Source organism: Dromiciops gliroides, chromosome 3, assembly GCF_019393635.1.
Source record: "Dromiciops gliroides isolate mDroGli1 chromosome 3, mDroGli1.pri, whole genome shotgun sequence".
NCBI lineage: Eukaryota > Metazoa > Chordata > Mammalia > Microbiotheria > Microbiotheriidae > Dromiciops > Dromiciops gliroides.
The window spans coordinates 17,068,861-17,083,523 of record NC_057863.1 but is presented as its reverse complement, the minus strand read 5'-3'; the positions used below and the strand labels follow the sequence as shown (position 1 = coordinate 17,083,523).

The 14,663-nt window shown below is 40.1% G+C and overlaps 1 protein-coding gene across 2 annotated transcripts in view; it reads right to left on the bottom strand.

Moving 5' to 3' along the window:
* The window catches only part of KCNAB1 (potassium voltage-gated channel subfamily A regulatory beta subunit 1), a 472,013-nt gene that overhangs the window by 154,850 nt on the left and 302,500 nt on the right, over positions 1 to 14,663 (bottom strand). The window lies entirely within an intron of this gene.

Genomic DNA, 14,663 nt, shown 5'->3' with positions numbered 1-14,663 from the left:
ACCTGGGGCAAGGAGAAGTGAAATGAGTGTAGGAAGTATTGGTTGTGGGATTTGAACTCAGGTCCTCTGATGTCAAATCCAGTGATCTTTCTATGACATAAGCCTATTTCCCAAAGTGAGCAGCACATGGGATTAATCAATTTAAGAGAGTAGACTTTTTGTTTGTTTGTTTCCACCAGGGTCATCCATGCAGACTTTACAATTTGGCAGTTACTACCACTGCCAGAAACTCAGGTTAGGCTCTTTCTGCAGGTGTGGCCAGGGGAGTCTAAAAACATATAGCATTGTGCACATGGTGCTTATGGGAAAAGTTAACCAGATCTCCAGAGAGTAAGGTGAGAAATTCCAATTGCATTAATAATAGTAGCTAACATTTACTGAGAGCTTTGAGGTTTGAAATGTGATACACATACATATATACATGGAAAATATATACAGATAGGTACATATCATATTATATCATATAATAAATATAATATAAATACACATTCTCCTAAATTCCCACACTCTCATGAGAAATTGTTCAAGAAAGTAATATTATGCCTTTTATTTTCCAATCTATCAGTGTCATAAATAGCTAGGGGTGGGGTTGGGTGGAGAGTGGGGGTAGGGTAGGGAAGAGGAGCTTCCTACAAGGATTTCTGGCTCTGAGTTAAAGTAGATTAGGTTCAACCCTAGGGGAGTCTGAACCCAAAGAGAAAGGAGTAGAGGCATACCTTGTTTTATTGTGTCACAGGTAATACAATTTTTGTTTTTATTTTAATTTAATTTTATTTTTTTACAAATCAAAGGTTTAGGGCAACCCCACATCGAACATGTCCATTTCAACATTTTTTTCAACAGCATGTGCTCACATCATGTCTTTGTTTCACATTTTGGTAATTCTTACACAATTTTTAACTTTTTCATCATTATTATATCTGTTATGGTCATCTGTGATGTCCCTGTTGTAATTGTTTTGAGGTGCCATGAATATATAAGACAGCCAACTTAATTAATAATGGTTGCGTTTGTGTGTTCTGACTGCTCTCTGGCTGGCTGTTCCAGTCTCTCTCCCTCTCCCGAAGCCTCCCTATTCCCTGAGACACAACAATCTTGAAATTAGACCAATTAGTAACCTTACAATGACTTAGTTCAAGTGAAAGGAAGAGCCAATAAATTGTCACAGCTACCCTGATCTTTAGCAAACACCACCCTGATCAGTTGGCAGCCATCGACATCCAGGCAAGATCCTCCACCAGCAAAAAAGACTACAACCTGCTGAAGGTTCCAATGGTAGTTAGCATTTTTTTTAGCAATAAAGAATTTTAAAATTAAGATATGTACATTTTTAGAAACAATACTATGCACACTTAATGGACTGCAATGTAGGGTAAACCTAACTTTTATATCCACTGAGAAACCAAAAAAAAGTTTCACTTTATTGTGACATTTGATATTTGCTTTATTGTGGTGATTCATCCACAATATCTTCCAAGGCTTTTCCTGCATTCTTTGGCTTATTGCTTCACCCCAGAGTTTCAGGGAAGACCTCTTAAATAAAAGCTTCAGAAAGGCTCATATCTAGGGACTTCCCTAAAAGTGATTAACAGGATTTCTTTTAGGAAAAGGTACTCAATGTACACTGTAGATTTCAGGTAGAGCACAGCTAAAACATAAGACTCATTAAAACAAACATTATTCAAACTTGACACTTACTAGCTGTGTGACCCTGGGCAAGTCACTTAACCCTCATTGACCCACACAAACCCCCCCAAGCCCCCCAAAACCCCCATACATTAACACATACTTGTCTAGGGAGAGTTTCTGTTTAGACCCAAAGTCTCCAATTCTATTGAATTCTCTTTTCATTCGAAAGGGGGTGAGATACCCTTCATAATTTAGCCCATTCTATGGGCACCCTATACCTGAAGGCAGTGAGCCCAGTATTAATTTCTAGGGTCCATTCTTGCCATTCACCCACAAACTAGAAGAAACCCTTGCTCCCCACCCCACCCCAGCTGAATTCAAGCTGTGCTTTGGCTCATCATAGAATGACAGGCATGAGGGCATGCTGGTAAAATTTGTCTTGTTGCTCAATTTCTAGAAAATTTTCTTTCTGAGGGTAAGGTTCAGAATCAACTGCAGCCTCCTGGGTTTGGAATGTGGTTGCAAAGAGGAACTTCTTCAGGAGTGAAGGGCTGCCTGCCCTTTGCCCTTTTAGAACTCTGGATGTGATTTTTCAGGACCCTTGGCTAGGTGGATGCACACACACACACACACACACACACACACACACACACACACACACACACTGCAATTTTGAAGGTGCTTCTGGATGTAAAAACACCACTAAAGTAATAGCTGTAATCAGTTAGCCACAGGAGCCAATACAACTCTGCTGTTTACAGATAGTCCTGCAGAAATCACAGATGCTTAAAGCAGAGAGCTCAGTCTGGCCTATTAGGATTTAAATTGGCTGCTTCTGGCTGTGTAGATTACCCAAATGGCTCAGAAATGTCAACCATGGAGAGCAGCTTTTAGGGTGGAGAGCTCCCTTCTCATAAAACTGAACCCCAAACTACACCTCCTCCTTCCAAAGAACCACATGGTGGTAAGAGAGAGAGAGTCCTCAGAGGAAAGGTTAACACTGAAAAGGCATGTTTTAAAATGAGCAATTCAGAGAAACTTAGGAAGGCTCCTATGAACTGATACAGAGAGAAATGAGCAGAACTAGAGGAGCAATTTATAGAGGAACTACAATGATGCGAAGAAAGCATAACTGGGAAATGTCAAAACTCTGACGAGTGTCGCTGGTAGCTAGGGCTTCAGTGAGTTGTTGAAGCCTGCAGCAAGATGCAGTGGGCAATGCTGGCCATGGTTCAGAAGCTGAGTTCAGGTTCCCTTGCTGTCTGGCTAGCCTGTCCCCTTTTCAGTTTCAAACTGCCAAATGAGGGAATTAGACTGAATGGCCTCGAATTTATATTGTCCAACATGGTCAAAATGTTGATTTGGTTTGCTCAGCTGAACTCTCTTTTGAGGCAATGTTCTACTCACTGGGGATATTGGGAGGCCCCCGGTCAGAGCTTTTGCAAAGTTACAGTGAAGTAATAAAAGAGTATCAGTAAGGTATTTAATAAATTAAAAGACTGGTAATAGAATTTTTAAAAAGGACAAATTTAAAGCATATGTAATCTACTCTTGCCATAATTTCAAGCTAGTTGACCAGGTAGTTGACACAGTCGATAGAACACTGGGCTTGGAATCAGGAAGTCTCATGTTCCCAAGTTCAAATCCAGCCTCAGACACTTACTAGCTGTGTGACCCTGGAAAAGTCACTTCACCTAATTTGCCTCAGGTCCTCATCTGTAAAATGAGCTGGAGAAGGAAATGCAAACCACTCCAGTCTTTGCCATGAAAACCCCAAATGGGAGAATGGAGAGTTGGACATCAACATGACTGAAAAGTGATTTGACAACAATAGTTTCAAGCTAATCAGAACAGTGCAATTTGACTTAATTTTTAAACTCTTAGGATAACATTTTTGGGCTGTCTCATTCTACTATAATGGTGTCTTTCTGGCCTATCCATGTAAGCCTCCTGAGGGCAGGGACCACTTCCCTTTTTTTTTACTCTTTCTTTCTTGAATGCTTAATGAAGTGCTTTGAACATTTTATACACTTCATAAATGCCTGTTGGATAAGTGAATGAATAGATTTCATTTGGTTACAGGATCATAGCTCAATGACCTGAGAGAGCATCTAGTCCAACCCTTTCTCCCCCCTCCTCCACCTCTAATTTTACCAATGAGAAGCTGAAGCCCAAAGTCACACATGTGATAAGCCAGAAATAGGGTATGAGGACATTTTGCCTGATTCCAAATCCAGGGTTCTTTTCATAGTACCATACTGTTATTTGATTCCATTGCACCAGAAAATTTTAAGTCGGATTCTGAGTATTTGCATTTTGCAAAAGAGGAGCCCATTTCATTTTCCTTTAAACTTATTAATCATTTGCCAGCTAGCTAGGTTTGATGGCTCTGTTAGACATGTGGGTTTTGACAACCATGAAGGTGACGACAAATGGTGATAAAGTTTTCTTACCAGGGTGCCATTCATCACTGTTAGTATAGTGTGTAATGAGTCATTTGGAAACCACCAGGCACATAAATGATTTACAGAATCACATAAATAATATAAACCTACAAATAGCAGCTCATTTTCATTTCTTCATTAAAATGTATGCATTTCTAAGGAACAGAATCAGAAAGAAAATAGAACAGGTTCTAAGTTCGTCTATTGCTTTTCCAATGGGAAAGCAAAATGGTCATTTCTAAATTGCAATTCTATGTTTATTCAATCCTTTTTGCATCTACAATCAATGTGCAAATATAAGGTAGTTGACTAAGCTTTCATTTTTTCAACAAGCATCTATTAAACACCAACTGTATGTAGGGAACCATCCTCAGTACTGAAGATAGAGGGACAAAAAAACAATACAGTCCCTGCCTGGAAGACACTTACAATGAAGCAGAGGAAATAAGACACATCCACAACTAACCAAGGCACAAATCAGAATATGAGACATGCATAGAAGTCCAATGGAGTGAGTGGTATGATCAACTTGTGGCGGGGGTGGGGCTAGCTCATTTCTAGCTGGGTTAGAAAGAAAGGTTCTGCCTGGAAGAGAAGAAAGGATTTCAATGGGCTAAGATGGAAATTAGTCTATTCCAGGACAAGGGAACAGTATGCATAATTGGGGTTCCCCAAGGCCCTTTCAGGGGATCCACAAGGTTTGATATTAATACTGAGATGTTTTAATTTCTCATATAGCAAGTATAGATAGAGATAACTAGAAGTGTGGTCATAAATGTTTAAAACCAGCTCTCCAGGAAAAATTACATATTTTTAAGTTTAATCTGCATGTTAGCATTTTTCTCCATGCTGTTCTTAAGTCTGGACAATCAGCCAAACAATAAATCAAGCCCTAATTTTTGGCTGCTGATTTCTGAGGCATGATTCATGCTCCTACTGAAAATTTAACAATCAGCTCAACCATTTGAGCTGGCTCAGCCCACTGCTGGATATAACCCCTCTAAACACAAGGTCTTTGGGATTCTCAAAAAAAATTTAAGAGTATGAAGGGGTCCTAATACCAAAGCTTTGGGGATCTCTGGTTAGTGCATAGAAAACAGGATCAAGAAGATCTGGGTTCAAGTCCTTAGGTATACTGACTATGTGATCCTGGGCAAGTCCTTTAGTCTCTCAATACCCCCAAGCAACTCTCTGTGCCTAAGTCTTTCTGAAGATCTATCAATCTCCATGGGTAGAAGGTCCTTCTTCAATAGTAGCTCACTCCACCAATGAAATCATAAATCTGGACGAGAAAGAAATTACAAATATTTCTGGGAGGGATGACAATAAAACCATTGCTCAATCACTTTTATCTCACATATGAATGATGTTCAGATCATTTTCTAAGAGTGAGTTTGGGGAGGGAGAAAGGAGAGTGAGAAAAAAGGTGTAGTGATTGTTTTTGGCTACAGCTTAATAAATACTTCTTAAATTGACTGATTCTCTGCAACTCATTATCCTCAAGAGTTGTCTAGGGCTCAGAGAGATTGAAAACCTTGTCCAGGGACACAAAGGCAATATGTGTCAGAGGTAGTACTTAAATTCAGGTCTCCCTAACTTCAAGTCATTTTGTCTATCTGCCATAGCAGACCCATAAATCTTTGAAGGAGTTAGTTGTCAAAGGAATAATTTTTTTGTAGGAATTACTCTCCTAGAAACTAGGAAGACTTCTATGAACTGATAGAGCATGAAGTTAACAGAAACAGAACAATTTATACAAGAGAGGGCTTTCCTCAAAATTGGTTGGAGACTGGGACTAAGAAAGACTTGGGTCGAAATCCTGCCTCAGTCACTTTCTGTGTGACCTTGGCATGTCACTTAAACTTTATGTGTCTCAGTTTCCTCATCTGTAAAATGAGGGGATTGGTCTTGATTGTTTTAAGGTCCCTGCTAGCTTGAAATCTATGATCTAGTGATCTTCTGGAAGAGAGGGAAAGAATGAAAGAGGAAGGTGGAGGTGGCAAAGCTGTTTTGTTTACTTCTTGGTTTTGCCAAGAAGTTTTTTTTTTTACTTGGTTTACTTGTTTGTTTGTTTTTTAACTTCTTGGCTCAGCTTTGTAGGTCAATCTAGGGGCAAAGAAAGGAATGGTGGCTGTTATTTCCCTGCACATGGCTCTTCTGCACATCTACCAAGCCATGTTGTTCCATGCCCCAAGAGTGAAGGCTTTGAAGGTTTTCAGTTTCTCACTCCCTATCAAAGAGGTCTCCCATTGGAAGCCTGGCCTCCTAGAGAGATCAAGTCAAGTTCTCCTGACTCTGAGAATAGCTTTGCGGCCAGAGCCATTATTAGTCTTCCTCGTAATGAGCCGTGCAGTTTTCAAAGACCAAACAAAAACCCACAAGCATTGGACGTGGGAGTTTCATGCTCCATATCTTTCTAATTTTGTTGGCCGTGGGTGAAGTTTCTATTGCTCCTCAGAGCGCCAAGTCAGCAGCAAGCTGATGGTGACCCAGGAATGAGGGCCAGGATGCTGGAAGGACCAACTGCCATTCTACCATACATCTGCTTTCTTCTCTACTCTTCCTGGCCTCCAGGAAAACACACACACACACACACACACACACACACACACACACACACAAAGGCAACTTGACTTTAGGCAGTTGTGGCCCAAGGGGGAAGAACACTGAACCTGACTGTGAGCCACAGTCGATGTATCTGTTAGCTCTCTTACCTTGGGGAAGGCATTTCTCCCCTCTGAAACTGTTTCCCCCCTCTTCTAAATACTCGATATATCTCTAATCTTCTCAGTGTAGGTTCCCTGCAGTGGGGCAGATTGCAGCCCATCCATGCCTGAACATTCTTTTCTGACTCTTTTCTGTATCTTACCATGAATTCAAACCAATTCTAGTAAACAAGCATTGTTTGCAATAGAAAACACGCTATTGTGGGACAGGCACTGGGCTAGGCAATAGAGCTATAAAGACAAAACCTAAACAATACCTACCCTCAAGGAACTTAAATTCCACTAGAGCAAGGGTCCTTAACCTGGAGTCCCTGACATTGTTGTTTTTTTTAAATACATTTTTGATAAGTGTATTTCAGTAGAATTGATTTCCTTTGTAATCCTTTAAATTTTTTTCTTTGTAATCCTATGTGTTCTATTTTATACAATTAGAAACATTTCCCTCACCTTGAGAAGTAGTCTATGGTCTTCAGCAGACTATTAAAGGGGCTAGGATGCAAAATTGGAGAAAAACCCCTGAACACTCCATTCAACTCAACCAGGTCTCTCTGCCTGTGCCTCTGAGTTCAGTTCATTCTACCTTCACCTGTTTGCTCCCATTCACATGCCACTCCTTTTGTGCTCAGGTTAGCCCTCACCTCCTCCTGCCCAGTAGCATCACTCATTTATAACATTGTTCTTATGGCATTAACTCCCCCCCCCCATCATGTTGTTTCCACTAAGGTCAATTTTTTCACCATGTTAGGCAGGGTAAGTGTATGTTGCCCAATTCGGAAGTTTTGCTTTTGCTAAGGCTATTTATACCTGCTGTCTTCTAGGAGGCTGGTGGAAGGTAACCATACCTCCTGCTTTTATAGTACAAAGGAAAAGATACTTAGTACAGACATATCAAGGGTCAAACTTATACAATTATGAAAACACACATCAGAAATGTATATTTTTAAGATACTAAGATTAAAACTCACTTAATATTCTGTTGCAAATGGAATCAGAGCTTTGTCTCCCTGGGCTTACATGAAAAACTAAATCAAATAACTAAAAAAAAATGGCTTCTGGCATTTTGAGCTAATCACTACTGAGGTACCACATGGCCATAATCAAGCCCTGTGAAATAACTCTACATCTTTATGAATTCATCTATCTGAGAAAATTAAAGCAATTAATTTCAGATGGTTAATGCAACCAGTGGCATTTTATTAAATGTGGTTGTCTTAATGAATCACCATATACAGTTCAGATAATGACAATCCACAGGGCTGTGCTCAGTAGAGAAATCAGGAATTGCTCAAGGTGCCAGCCCATCTAGGGATGACATCAGAGAGCCCGGTTACCAATATTCTTGCCTTAATCCTCCATCCTCCATAATGCCCTTCTCTTAGGCCCATTGTGGCATGGAGGTAACTCTCACATTCTCAAGGGATATGTCAATTGAGTCTGCCAATTGGCAAGTCCCACCCAACTGGAAAGGCTTTGAATAGAAGCCTAGTAAAGAAACAACCTAACTAAATTTGGAGAGAATCATCAGGAAATAGCTAGCCACTAGGTGATGGATACTTACTCAACTCATAATGATTATCTAAGGCAGTGGTCTCCAAACTTTAAAAATTAAGTGCCTCTATTCATTTTTTAATGGTAGGTATACCAGGGTATACTGACCTACCTACATATACACATACACACATACACACATACACACATGTATAGTCATGCAGTAGATAGAGCATTGGGCCTGGAGTCAGGAAGATCTAATTTTAAATCTGGCCTCAAGCACTTATTAGCTGTGTGACACCCCGCCCCGGGCAAGTCACTTAACCCTTATTTGCTTCAGTTCCTCATCTGTAAAAAGTCTACCAGCAAAGTAAATGGCAAACCAGTCTAGCATCTTACCAAGAAAACCCCATGGGCAAAGTCCATCCTTGGGGTCACATAGAGTCAGATATAACTGAATGACTAAACAACAGCAACAACAATCCTGGGGGAGGTGGGGGTGATTTTCCCAGTGGCACTAGCATTCATGCTATGGTTGGCATTAGGTTATCTATAACTTGAGGAACTGATGCCTGATTCAGAAAGTAGAGGGTTGAGAACGTGCACAGCAGAAAGATAGGGTGGAGTAGATGAGTACTGGGATGTAATGGGTGATGGATAGGTGTGGTTGTTTTGAACACAAGCCCTATGATTGGCTCTTTTGGGGAGGATGAAATGCAACTGATCTCTGCATGCTCTGATTGGCTGCCACATATCCCTTGGGATCATAACCCTGCCTTCTCTTTGGAGATCACTGGACAGAGACATTGGAAGACTGTCTTCTGTGTCCATAGAAGCTTCCAATCAGTCAGTAAGTGAGCCAGTCAGCAAGCATTTATTAAGTGCTTACTCATGACAGACACTGATGAGTGTTCAGGATACAAAGAAAGGCAAAAATACAGTTTTCAACCTTAATAAGTTCATAATCTAATTGGGGAGACCATCTGCTAACAACTATGTATGTAGAAGATATATATGTATGTATACACATATAAACACACATACATATACACATACTTGGTAAATGGTAAATAAGCTCAGAGAGAAGGAACTAGTAGTATACCTGCCCACAAAATTGTGTACTCATGAAGCACTGAAGTTTTCTCTCCATTAGCAAAAAGGCCAGTTCAGTTAAAAAGGCATCACGTTTGCCCAACATCTGGATGATTAACTAAATATTTGAATGGTCTGGTTGAATTGGCATCTGTAGATGGAGTCTCTGTACCACTGATAGGTTGGCATTTTGTGCTTTCATAGTGGAAAATACTGTGGAGCCATATGTTGTCTATGATTTGTTCCTGTCTCAGCAAAGAAGCAGCTGAAGCTGCCCATACTGGCATCTTTACAAACTGAAGACCATGGCTGAACTGGGTCCATAATGACCAAGTAAGTCTGGAATGCCCTGGACTCTGAAGTCATCAGAGACTCTTCAGTAGAAATGACCAGCGTTGTAAGAGTGAGGAGAATTAGGGCAGGTGCGCTTTGCTGAGACTTAGTCATCTGTAGGTGATAGGAAGAGAATAGCTATGTCTGGGACTGGCAGAAATACACCCCCCCTCCTCCAGCCCTGGGGTTTGCCGCCTACCCCCTCCCTTGCTTGGTGCTTTCTGCAGCCTTTCCTCTGATTGATTGGATGACTGGGGAGAGAGTTGGCGACCTGTCACTCATCTTCATGCCTCATTCTGTCAGCCCTGAGCCAGAAACAGCATGAGGAGAAAACAAGGCAGGAAGAAATTTCCAACCCACATTTGAGATTCACTAGAACCTGACATCATGTTCTTTGCCAGTCCTGGGGTGCTTGATGACAGAGAACTGGGAATACAGAAACTATGGTGAATGATGGTCCCAGCATAGCCTGAATTCAAGTATGTTCACTTAAGTGAAGTGGGAAGAGGTTATGGAAGGTCTTGGAGCAGGATCCAGAAATATTAAAACATCAAGGAAGGGAGACATGAGGAAAGGTCAAAGATATTGGGATCATTTAGACAGAAGGAAAAAAAGAAGTCAAAGCAGTAGCTTACAATTCAATCCCATCCATCATGAACATAACATAGAGTATTCAGGAAAATTGTGCTTCATCTTCATTTAATGCAATCGGTGTCACAGGATCCTATCTAGATTCAGAGCTGGAAAACCCTCAAAAGATATCTGGTTCATCCCCTCATTTTTAAGTTGAGCAAGCTTTTGTCTGGAGAGGGCAAGTGACTTATCCTAGGTCACACGGATAGTGTGTTGGTGTGTTGGGTGTGTGTGTGTGTGTATGTATTTGAACTTATGTCTTCTAGCTCTTTTTTCAGGGCAATGAGGGTTAAGTGACTTGTTCAGGCTTGCACACTTAGTAAGTGTCAAGTGTCCAAGTCCAGATTTGAACTCAGGTCCTCATGAATCCAGGGCAAGTGCTTTATCCACTGCAGCACCTACCTGCCCCCTAACTCTTCTTTCTACTATACCACACAATGAAAATAGTCTTAAAATGACTACAGAAGGTATATGAAATAAATTATAAATATATGATATACATATCTATCCATTTATATCTTAATGCCCCACTTATAAAGATTCCACAGCTTCTCTTATGAACTTGTTCATCTTATAAATCTATTTTATATAATTTCTGAAACTTTTTGTGTATATATATATGTATATGTGTGGATATATGGATATACATATATGTGTGTATATACATATACACATATACATCTATATCTATCTTCTTAAGTCTCACTTGTGAGGCAGTTCCTATAGGTATCATCCCCATTTTCCTGAGGGTAATACTGAGGCTAAGGTAATGTACGTGGCTTGCCCATACTAACAGAGCTTATAAATGTCTATAGAAAAGTTAAACCCCAGATAAGAGCACTCTTTCCAGTGTAACACCAACTCTTAAAACAAAAACAAGTCCATTTGGGAATCCAAGCCATAGTCTTAGTGTTATTTGTATTAGACTCTAAGCAACTAACTTCATATATACAAGACAGAGTCAGTGCTGGAGCTAGCTACAGTAATTGAATTAGAGCTTTGGGTTCCAGCCTTCTTTTCTATGTCCTCTTCTCTCCATAAAGTTCTTGTCCACTTCAGTGAGAGAAGCACTCAGCATCCTTAAGCTCTCCCTTTCTCTCTCATCTCAATCTATGCTATGATAAACTCATTTACTCTATAGTATAAATGGCTAACAAAGCCAAATGTTATTCCTCCCAGGAGGTTTCAAGGGGTTACAAGGCTTTAACCAAAGGAATAAAACTCTAATGGTGGGCTATTTCTGCAAAAGTTTGTCAAACACCGTGGTTCTTCCCATAGATTTTAGTATCATGCTCTGTGAACAGTGGGAGGTCAACAAATCATGACTGCCACTGACTCATTGACCAAGAGTGTGCTAAATATTACCCAGATAAGTTTTGATCATAGGTATAGTAGTGTATGGAGTTGTTTATGGGGTATGATTTAAGACAGAAGGGACCTTCCTCCCCATACTCCCCCAAAATAAACTGTACTTGTCTACTGCCTACAATTCTTAATTTTACTTGGTGAAATTTGGGTTAATGAAGTCTTCCTTTTGATATAAAAACACCCTTCAGCAGATTGATTTCAGCCTTTCTTACTTTAGCAGGAATTTGTTTTATTTAGAATCGACTTTCCCCTAAAGGAAGAAATCTACCCCACTGAGGGAATGGATGTTTCAATGGGATGACCAGGGGGAAAGGAGTAAGTAGGAAGAGGTAATTTGGGGAAATGTCAAACTATGGGGAAAGGGCAGGCAATAGTTGAAGACTCTAAAGATGCGACTCCATTTTTTTTTTCTGGAGTCGGATATGGTGACTTCAAAGAGGAATGAATAAAAAAAGATGCAATATTTTCCTGGCTTTCTTCTGCATAGCTGGAATAGAGCAGCTTCATCTGTTGCTTTCTCCCACAGGGACTGTGAAAACCTGACTTAGTAGTTTTCATTTTTCTTCTTGCCTATAAAACTACAGTGAGAATAGAATTTATCTTCATTTGGCAACTCAAGAATTGACCACCAAGCGCCCTCAGTCAAGACCACAAACTTGCTGAAATTACTTTGAGTTGATCACACACATGTACATACATACACACATACATACACATACACATACGTGGATATATTTTAATCATATGGGTACATGTTTCATCTTACAGAATGTAAGCTCTTTGAGGATAGAGATGGTTTCATTTTTGTCTGTGTGACCTGAGGGCCCAATAAAGTGTGTATCACACTTAAGAAGATACTTAATAAATGCTTGTAGGATGAATTGAATGGATGAACCTGCTCATTTTGCAGGAACCTGAGGACTAGAGAGATGAAGATGATGTGTCCAAGGTCATAGAGGTAGTAAACAGAAAAAAACAGGATTCAAAAGCTGATTTTCCTGCTCCACATCCAATATTCTTTTCATTGCAAATTCCACCACCAGAGCTTCCATAAATGCCTCTCACAAAGTGTGACCCACATATTCAGGAGCATCCACCAAATTCTCTGAAGCAGATTTGGTGTTTGCTCACATTCTTCTCTCTCCGTGGACTAAGGCAAAGTATTCAGGGAAACCTTAAACTTTCATTCCTTCAGTCAACAAGCATTTATTAAATGTTTATGTCCTATATACTGTGCTAATAACTGGGAAAATTCAATAAATTCAAAAGAAAGTGATAATTCAATCCCTGCCCTCAAGGAGCACACATTCTAAAGAGAGAAACAACATGCAAATAACTATATACTTTTTTCATGCATTCATTCAGCAAATTGGTAAAGGTGACCAAAAAAGGAAAATAATATTGGTGGGCCGTGGCATATTGATGCAATGATGGTGAACCTGTGAATGGGTACAACCACTCTGGAAAGTAATTTGGAATTATATGCAAAATGTTACTAAACAGCATGTAATATTTGACTCAGCTCTACCACTACTAGACCTATACTTAAAAGAAATTAAAGAAAGAGGAAAACCTCCTATATGTACAAAAATACTCATAGCAGCTCTTTTTCGTGTCGTGGTGACATAAACTGGAAACTGACAAGGATGCCCAACAGCTGAATAATGATTGAATAAGATGTGGCATAGGAATGTGATGGAATACTATTAACCCATATGAAATGACAAAGTAGACAATTTCAAAGACTCATGAAAGATTTGTATGAACTTGAAAATTGCTTTGTCAAGTGAGTAGAGGATGGATTGAGATGAATAGGAGAGGGATATTGCAATGGTCCAGATGAGAGGTGACGGGGACTTGAACTAAAGTGGTGACTTTGAGAATGGGGAGAAGGGGATTTATAAAGGTGGCAAAAAGATTGGGAAATGGATTAAATATGTGGGGTGAGTTGGAATAGAAAAGTCAAGAATGTCACAGAGGTTGTGTCTGGAAAAATGAAAAGATGGTGGTACTCTGAGCAATAACTGAAAAGTTGGTTGGAGGAGCAGATTTAGGGGAAAAGGTCTGTTTAGACATGTTTCATTTGAGATGCCTATGGAATATCCAAAGGACAACTAGGTGACTCAGTAGAAAAAGCACTGGGCTTGAATCAGGAAGATTCATCTTTATGAATTCAAATCTAGTCTCAGACATTTACTACCTCTGTGACCCTGGGCAAATTCCTTACTCTATTTGCCTCAGTTTCCTCATCTGTAAAAGGATCTGGCAACGGAAATGACAAACCATTTCAATTTCTTTGCCAAGAAAACTCCAAAGGGGATCACAAAGAGTCAAGCATGACTGAAATGACTCAATAATAACATGGAATATCCAATTCAGGACATCCAAAAGGCAGTTGACAATGAGTGACTGGAAACCAGTCAAGACAACAAAAGATCATTAAGTGCCTACTGTGTGCCAGGCACTGTGCTGAGTGCTGGGTATAGCAAAGCTGCATGTATGGGTCTGGGAATCCTTGGCATACATGTGGTAATTGACTACGGTAATTCTCTCCAAGTGGGAAAGAACAGAGGGGAAAAGAAGAGGACTCAGGACAGAGAAGATCTGGATGAAAATACGGGAAAGGAGAGGGAGGAGTGGTCAAACTGGTGTTGAGAAAGCCAGCAGAAAGAGAAGATTCTGCTTGGAAGCTTTGTCTGTCAATGTTCTTACAACAAACCACAGGAAACATCTTTAGGGTGATGATGGTGATGACAACTCATTCCTTAGGTCAGCCAGCTTTTATTTTTTATTAAGCATCTATCATGTACCAAGCACTCTGCTGGAGAGACAGAGAAGCAAACCAAACCAAACCTGCCCATTCTGAAGGAAATAATACGTACATAAATAAATAAATACATAAGTGAGGTAGGGGGCATTAACAACTGGGGAGATCCTACGCTATTCAGTG